This window comes from Phascolarctos cinereus, unplaced genomic scaffold (assembly GCF_003287225.1).
Source record: "Phascolarctos cinereus isolate Bilbo 61053 unplaced genomic scaffold, phaCin_HiC Scaffold_2;HRSCAF=192, whole genome shotgun sequence".
Lineage (NCBI taxonomy): Eukaryota > Metazoa > Chordata > Mammalia > Diprotodontia > Phascolarctidae > Phascolarctos > Phascolarctos cinereus.
Window position 1 is genome coordinate 225,918,817 of NW_027555625.1, and position 8,867 is coordinate 225,927,683.

The 8,867-nt window shown below is 44.0% G+C and overlaps 1 long non-coding RNA gene across 1 annotated transcript; it reads right to left on the reverse strand.

Moving 5' to 3' along the window:
- Positions 1-317: 317 nt before the first annotated feature.
- On the reverse strand, positions 318-8,692 carry LOC144455861 (uncharacterized). Its single transcript, XR_013484672.1, has 2 exons — positions 7,853-8,692; positions 318-7,736 (listed from the first exon to the last, which is right to left on the reverse strand). It is a non-coding gene; the product is annotated as an uncharacterized LOC144455861 (long non-coding RNA).
- Positions 8,693-8,867: the final 175 nt, after the last annotated feature.

An 8,867-nucleotide genomic window follows, 5' to 3' on the forward strand; every position in this document is an offset into this window, starting at 1 on the left:
GAATTTTGTTAGGAATTAAAGTCAAGTGAAGTCACCAGCCTATAGTTTACAGTCTCCAATCTCTTTCCTTCTCTCAAAATTGGGACATTTATCCTTCCTTAATCCTGCTCTCCTTGTTCTTTCAGAAATTAGTGACAGTAGCTCAGTAATTATAGCTGCTAGTTCTTTGAGTACTCTGGAATATATTTTGCCTGGACCTGGTGACTTGAACTCCTTTCCTGGGAAATCGAGTCAAGTAGCAGTTATTAAGTTCCTACTATGTTCCAGGTACTGTGCTAAGTACTAAAGAAATACAAAAAAGGCAAAACCAAAACCAGTCCTCATTTGCAAGGAGCTCACAGTTTAATGGAGGAGACAACATGTAAAACGCTACGTACAAACAAGGTATATACAAGATAAATTGGAAATAATCTCAGAATGAGGGTACTAAGATTAAGAAGAGGGGCCACTAGGCGGCACAGTGGATAGAGCACCAGCCCCGAAGTCAGAAGGACCTGAGTTCAAATCTTGCCTCAGACCAAAACACTTGACACTTAATAGCCATGTGACCCTGGTCAAGTCACTTAACCCCAATTGCCTTTTAAAAAAAAAGATTAAAAACAGGAAACAATCTTTTTTTTTTTAAGGCAACTGGGGTTAAGTGACTTGCCCAGGGTCACACAGTTATTAAGTGTCAAGTGTGTGAGATTTGAACTCAGGTCCTCCTGACTTCAGGGCTGGTGCTCTATCCACTGCACCACCTAGCTGCCCCTAGGAAACAGCTGCTTTTAGAAGGTGAGACTTGAAGGTATCTCCAGAAGCCTGGAAGTAGAGATGAAGAGGGAGAAAGTTCCAGGTATGGAGGACAATACATATTGCTACCTGTTTTGTCACTACCTGTTTTTTCCACCTCAAACTCTCCATCTCTTTGCTCCAGGCACAATAATCAAATCAAAATCACTATTGAGTCTATAAAAAGCATATCAATCAATTGCCCTATAAAGGAGTTCAACATTGGACTCTACACCAAAACTTTCTTCCCAGGCCACCGCTCTCTTCTGTGTGTTGTCTCCCTTATTAAAATGTCTTCAGGGCAGGAACCATCTCATTTTTACATTAATATGTCCAGTAACTAATAGGTATCCATAGGTACCTCCAGTTCTTTTAGCCTGGCACATAGTGTTTAAAGGTTTTTTCATTCATTTATTCAGTGAGAGCAGAAATATGTTTACTTAATATTTTTTCATTCATCTTAGATTTCAATTCCTGTTAGTCATTTTGCTCTGTCCTTTACAATGTAAACATCATTCTCTTTGACAAAGAAATACTTTAATAATTAAAGTATATGCCAGGGGTGGAGAACCTGCAGCCTTAAGGCCACACGTGGCCCTCTAGGTCCTCAAGTGTGGCCCTTTGACTGAATCCAAACTTCACAGAATAAATCCCTTTAATAAAATGATTTGTTCTGTAAAATGTGCTATGGTCTTTTTTCTGCAAAAGGGCAGCTAGGTAGCTCAGTGAGTAGAGCACTGGGCTTAGAAACAGGAAGACATCTTCCTGAGTTCAAATCTGGCCTCAGACACTAACTTTGTGACCCTGGGCAAGTCATTTAACTCTGTTTGCCTCAGTTCCTCATTTGTAAAAATGAGCTGGAGAAGGAAACAGCAAACCACTCCAGTGTCTTTGCCAAAAAACATCCCAAATGGGGTCAAGAAGACTCGGACAGGACTGAACAGCAGTGATGACAACAACAACAAAAGTACATGAGCACAGTGGATAGAGAGCTGGCCCGAGTCAGGAAGACCTGGGTCCAAGACCTACCTCAGACACACACTGGCTGTGCTCCCTTGGCCACTGTCCAAGACTCTAAATTTCAGAGAACAGCCTGATCTTGGCAGGTCAAGTTCTTCACAAGAAGCTCCCTGAGAACACAGGTCTCCAAAAAAAAGTAGATGAATCTTCTGTGCCTTAATTTCCTCATTTATAAAATGGGGTATTTTTGAATATATATCCTTTACCTCATTATACCTTAGAAAAGGTCTGAAGACAGACTACCAGAGTGATAGAATATTCACCAGAATTCTGAAAGAAAAGTTTTACCTTTCAAAACCAGGGCATGTCATAGCTATGCTCTGTATTATGAAGGGCAGAGCTAATATTATATACCAACAAAAGTGACCTGGTATAAACCCTAACCTAACTAAATGGGAACCTAATTGGTTCCAGGCCACAGCTGCTCTTCTACTTTATATGACTGGTATAAATGTTTCTCTTCACAAACATAACTAATGGAGAATTTTCTTCTCTTTGGTGGCTGGTTATGTAGTATACTAGTGTCTTGAACAGGAAGACCAAAGAGCAATAAAAATTTTCATCAAAAAAAACCCAACTAGAATTAGTTTCTCCCAACCCAATTCTGAGAGAGGCATTGTGGAATAGTGGATAGAGGACCAACTTTGGAATGGGGAAGACCTGAATTCAACTTTTGATTTTGCTACATATTAGATAAGTGACCATGGGCAAGCCACTCTTAATGCCCCACTCAACTTTCTTCAGATAAATTTCCCATCTGCATCAAGTGGAAGAAGTTTCCATACCTGGAGTTCCCCAAATGAATGAAATCTCAAAGCTAGATTTTTAAAACAAAGACTATTTTTTAGGATTAATTTTTGAACTTTACAAACAAACATTTTCAAACACTAACAAGAGGAAAAAGATTGTATATGAAACAAAAAAATTAAACTTCAGTCTTGTTCTGCTGGATAGTTCCCAACTTGATCAGGATTCTCAAAGTGTTATCCCTTTTCCTAGACATTAGTTTCTAATTGGAAGTACAGTCAAAGGTTTTTCAATATAAAGATTTGTGTGCCCTGCTACAAAGCAAGGCAATGTATGGAGGCCAGCAATAACTTAGGGTTGAAAAATTTACGTAACAAGAGATTTTTTTTTCTTAGGCCCTGAAAGTATCTCAGTTTGGGAAAGGATAAATCAGCACCTACGTAGAAATCACTTCAACAAACATTTACCAAATGTCCGGAAGACACTGTACTAGGTAGACATACAAGAATGAAAAACAGCCCTAGCCCCTAAGGTAATATAATAGGGGAATGAGCAACATAGGAGGTAGACTGATAAAAGGATGAAAAAAGCATATAGACAAAACTACTCCAAGAAACCTTCGGGAAGGAGGGGGGTAAAACACTTTCACTTCTAACCCAATCAAACAAGCCTATCCTGCTGGATATTGTGAATGCAGAGACAAAAATGAAGCAGTTCTTGACCTCAACGACTTTACATTTTATTGAGGGAGAAATGTAAACATCTAATTGTAACTATTAAAAAAAAAACAACTTTGAAAGACTTTAAGAAATTTGGTTAATGAAAAAAAACAAGCACAGCCCCAAAGATACAGAGAAGACACTTTCCTCTAGTCCTTTGCAAAGGTAGGTGGTGAGAAAAATGCAGGTCTTGGGTGTGAAATACTGCATGTTAGGTTTTGTTGGATGTATTGATAATTTTGCTCAACTTTTCCCTCTCTCCTTAAACAAACAAAAAAACAAAAAAACCCTCCAAAAACCCAACCTTTTGATACATGGAATAAATTTCTGTAAGAGGGAGGGGCAGGATATGGACACAAAGGAATCTAGCAAAAAAAAAATTTTTTTTTACAAAAATGCCCAATCAGATTGCAGAGTACCAGTGATAAAAAAGAATACTACTGACAGAGAAGTAATGGACTCAAGATGCAGAATGAAACATGTAGTTGGGGTTTTTTTTGTGAGGCAGTTGAGGTTAAGTGACTTGCCCAGTCACACTGCTACTGAGAGTTGCGTGTCTGAGGTGGAATTTGAACTCAGGTCCTTCTGACTCCAAGGCTGGAGCTCTATCCACTGTGCCATCTAGCTGCCCCAAAACATATATTTTTTAACATGGGAAGATGAAATTTTGTTTGGCATATTTGTTTCAAGCAAATTTTTCTTTTTCTGTTTTTGCTCTTTTTTTACTTGGGAGGTGAGACAGGAGTTAGGGATATGGTTTCGCCTTCCTTTCCCCCCAAAATGAAAAAGGACAGAAGGAATCAGAGACAAGCAGGGTAAGGTTGAAAGTTACATGTTGAATTTATTATATACTGTACTATTCAAAAAAGTTCAAATTATATTGATTCATAGTTTCATGTATAATCCTCACCCTGTTCTATAATATATATGGAAATACTCATTTATTGTTAAATTCAGGATAAAAAATTTTTTAAAAAGTGTTGCACCCCTCTGGGGCTACTTTCCACTCATTTTGGTAGGTAGGGACCCCTACCTGCAGGAAGTGACTGACTTTTCCCTTCAAGATTCTAAGAGTAACCCTGAAAGGCTAGAGGGTTTCTAGTACTGTTGCTCATGAGTCCCCAACAATATGCTCCCCATTGATTATCCAGTTGTGATATTAATTTGCCAGCCAGAGTTAATTAGCTTTTAATACAAGATATATTAACTAAGGTGGCATAGTAAGAACTGAAGGTATAAATGTGGTGTTCCCCCCTCCCCCCAGCATGGCACAATTACATACCCTACAAATACATACATAGTCTAGGAAGAAAATAGGTACATACTCAGAGAGTATAGGAAACAAAGGAATAACTCACAATTCCTAGATCGATGGAAATCCTTTTCTCTTTTTTTGGCTTTCTCTTCAAAGCACTCCCAAAGCTTAGAAGACTTGCCTCTTGAAGCAGTTGCTAGCATGTCCTCACTGGAATCATCTTCTCTGATATACATAAGCCCAGATGTGTGTCTAATTCTTTCAACCAATCCCAGTACATTTCATCAACTCATTTCATCCAACAGATGAAATTCATTCCTTCTAGTTTACATGTTTGACTAATTCATGTGTAGGAATTGCTCACACTTCATTTAAACATCTGAATGACTGATTGGTTCTATAAGTCAAAATGACTTCTGACCAGATCAAAGTATCAGGGGTTGGGAGCAGTAAAAAATACCCTTTACCTAAATATATACAAAATAAGTATTTCTTCCAAGAAAGGAAGCATGGCTTAGTGGACAGAGAGCTGACTTTAGAGCCAGGAAGATGTGGGTTCAGGACCCACCTCAGACACAAGGGGTTTTTGTGACTCTGTGAAAGTCACCCAGGCTCTTAGTGTTCTAGGAACTTTGTAAATTTATAAGCTAACAAGAAGGTGCCAACTTGCATTAGTGTAAAGAGTTCCCTATGCCAATGAAATAATCCAGTACCTGTCTTTCTTCTAAGAAAGACTGTACAGAGAGGGAGCTATGCCTTGAAAATAATTTCTATAGGCAGAGATGGAGAGTCTGTTTGAAACACAGACTAATAACAATGGCTAGCATTTATATAGCACTAAGGTTTCCAAGGTGCTTTACAATATCTTATTTAACCTCACAATCTTGGGAGGGAGGTGCTATTGTTATCCCCATTTTACAGATAAGAAAACGGAGGCAGACAGAGGTTAACTTGTCCAAAAAACTAGTGAGTTTCTGAGGCAGGATTTGAACTCAGGTCATTCTCACCCCAAATTCAGCACTTTATCTACTCTGCAAATGGATGAACATGGAAGAGAAAAGCAAAAGGTAATCCAACAATTAGTAGATACACACTGTGTGCAGGGTAATACTGAAATAAGCCTGAAATGGAAACTGAGCCAGACTAATGAAAGTGGTAAATGCCAAGGTGAGAAGTTTATATTTTATTCTTTAAACATTTTCAGTATGGGAGTGACGGTTAGAATTGTAAATTTAAAAAATTTAGCAACTGGAGAACAGAGAAACTGAAGGCAAAGAGGCCAATTAGGAGCTCATTATGATTGTCCAGGAAAAAAAAGTGGGAAAGAACACATACAAGAACAATTATGTAAATTACAAATTTAAATAACAAAACTCACATCAAAGACAATAGACAAAGCTGGCAACTTCTATTTTATGTTGTCTTGCTAATCTATTTTTGGGGAATTATACTGTGTGTAGGGTTTTTGGGGGGAGGGAATTTTCTGTCAAAACAAAATTTATAGATACTGTAAAAATGAAGTCATGAGGGTCTCAGGGGTTGTGGAAGTGTGAGTAGATGTAGGGGTGGAAGGAGGGGAGCTATATTGTAGAGTTAAAAGCAAAAGGACTAGGGTCAGCTGGGTGGTGCAGTGGATAGAGCACCGGCCCTGGAGTCAGGAGGATCTGCGTTCAATTCCTGCCTCTGAAACCCTCTGAAACGTAACACTGACTTAGCTGTGTGACCCTGGGTAAGTCACTTAACCCCCTTACCTAGCCAAAAAAAAAAATTAAAAACAAAGGGCGTAGCTACTGATTAAATGTGTGAGGGAGGAAAAAAAAAGTAAAAGAGGTCATTCAACATCTGAAAAAATGGTGGTACCATTACCCCAAACAGGAAAATTTGGAGGAAAGGCATATTTTGAAGAAAAGCTCTGGACATGTTGAATTTGAAAAGCTGGTGAACCATGGCTGGAATAACCCAGCAGCCAGTTGGTTCTGTGGATACTAATGCCAGACTGATAAAGCAATGTGGTATAACAGAATTTTATCTAGATTCAGAAGTTATCAGGTTTTCAATTACAGCTCTATTACTTAGTAGCCTACGACCCTGAGCTACTCACTTCATGTCTTTAAGCAGTTTTCAAATCTGTAAAAGGGGTTGAATATTTGCATCAGTGCCTGACACATAGTATTTAACAAATCCTTGTCGCCTTGACTTGACCTAATGGTAAAGCTCTAAAGAAAGTCCTTTGTCGAACTTTTAAGTGTTATAAAAAATGGGTAATCATATGATTTAGGAGTTACCTCTACGACCAAATATAAACTCTTTTAAATGGCGTTTAAAAGCTTTCCCAACCTGGCTTTAACCTTTCCACTCTATCACATGCTGCATGGGATGTTCCAGGCAAACTGGCCTTCTTGCTATTCCTCAACCCGGACATTTCATCTCCTGTTCTCTGTGCTTTGATGGAATGCGAGCCTTCCTCATCTCGGTTCTTAAGACTCCCTAATTCGCTTCAGAGCTCAGTTCAAACACCACCTCCTTCCTACACAACAAGGCCTTTTCAAGCCTCCCAAAGACTGATACCTACCCCGCCCCACCGATTACCCCTCAAAGAACGAACAAAATAGACACACGTGATCCTCCGTGTAAACTTCTCCAAACGGTCCTTCCCCAGGGCCGAACACATTGTCCGCGATAAATAAATGCTCAATGAGAGATCCGCAACAGGTGAGAACTGAAGAAAGGGAAGGGCAGCAGCAGGAGCAAGCCCGGAGGAGCCCTAGGGGGAGACTGACTGGTGGGAAAGAGCGAGGCCCGAAGGCGGAGGGAGGGCGGGGGGAGGCCTAGGCCCAGGCTCGCCGGTGACCTCACACCCGGAAGTTTCGGCGGGGGAAGGGGTCAAAAAGCCGAGTTAATAATAAACAAATCAAGTAGGAAGGATACCCCGACTGGGAGGCTAAGGCGGGGCGCTTCCCTTTAGAGGAGCCAGGCCTGAGCGTGTACCTCGGGGCAAAAGGCTACGATGACTCTGGGTGGGTGGCTGCGGGAACAAGGAGAAGGAGACTGAGGAGCGCTAGCGGGGCAAGGCGCCGCCGGACAGAGGGAGCCTGGGAAGAGGAGCGAGCGAGGAAGGAGAAAGGGGCAGGACAGACGAAGAGGTAGAGGGCGGCGAGGCCCGACAGGCCAGTCCCCAGATTCGCGCGGAGCCTCCCCGGCAGCCGGACGTCTCTAGTGCAGTCCTGAAAGGAGAAGAGGAAGGCCTGAATGGAAAGTGGAGCTCGACCGCCATTTCCCTCCCAAACAAGTCAAGGAGTGGGGGGGGAAAGACCCGGAGAATGAGCGGGAAACCCACAACCTCCTCAATTAGCCTTAGCCATTGGACAGAATCTCAGTCCGTCTGGACAGCCCGCCTCTTTGCTCGCGGGCGCTGTCTTCATTGGCGGCCTTCCCACCAGCGTTAACATCCATTGGCCCGTCCTCTTGTCCGTTCCACTCTGGCGCTCAGAGGCAGGTGGAAAGTGGCTTCCATTCGCACCGCCCCCGTCCCGCGCAGAAATCTGTTGGGTGTTGGGCCGGTAGGCCCCGCCCTCGCGCGCCGTGTGCAAAAACAAACAGCCGTTAGCTAGGAGGCGAAGCGAGGCGGAGCCGTGTTAGAAGAGGACGCGCGATTGGGTGGCCGAGAGGGTTCAAACCAGCAAGGCGCGCGGGTATTGGCAGGGGTGAGCGCGCGGGGGGAGGCGGCTTATTGTCTGGGGCTCCGGTGGTGGCGGCGGTAGTTCCAGCGGCTGGAGCTAGGGATAGTGGCGGCGGCGGCGGATCGAGACTGCTGTCAGGATTGGTGCCGAGCACTCGGGCTGGGGTGAAGGAGATCGGGCGCCGCGTCCTAGCGGAGGGAGCGACAACTACGTAGTGTCAGGAGCAGCGCCAAGACCATGGTGAGGGCCGGGCTGGGCCGAGCCGGGCCGGAGGCGGGAGCGAAGCCGATCGGGGCGGGGCGAGAGCGAGTTGGCGCTTCCCCTCCCCCGGCGGAGGGCCGGGGCGCGCCGGGACGCAGGTGCCGGCGGCAGCCCGGACGGGTTGTGTGGGTTGGAGAGGGAGCCCCTAGAGGGCGGACGGGGACAGCGGAGGGTTTGTCCTCGGCGCTCGCCGCGCCAGACGGCCAGGGGACGCGCGCGTTACCTGTTGAGCCTGGAGTTTGCTGAGAGTCCCTGCCCGCCTCCGGGGCTGTGCGCGGAGCCCCAGCGGCCGGTCAGGACTTGGCCCAGGCCACGCCCCCTAGGGGGAGGGGGCTCCGGGAGCAGCCGCGGGGAAGAGCTGAAGGGCTGGAGGGATGTGACTCGGCTGTTAAATAAGCAAGTTGTTTTGAGTCA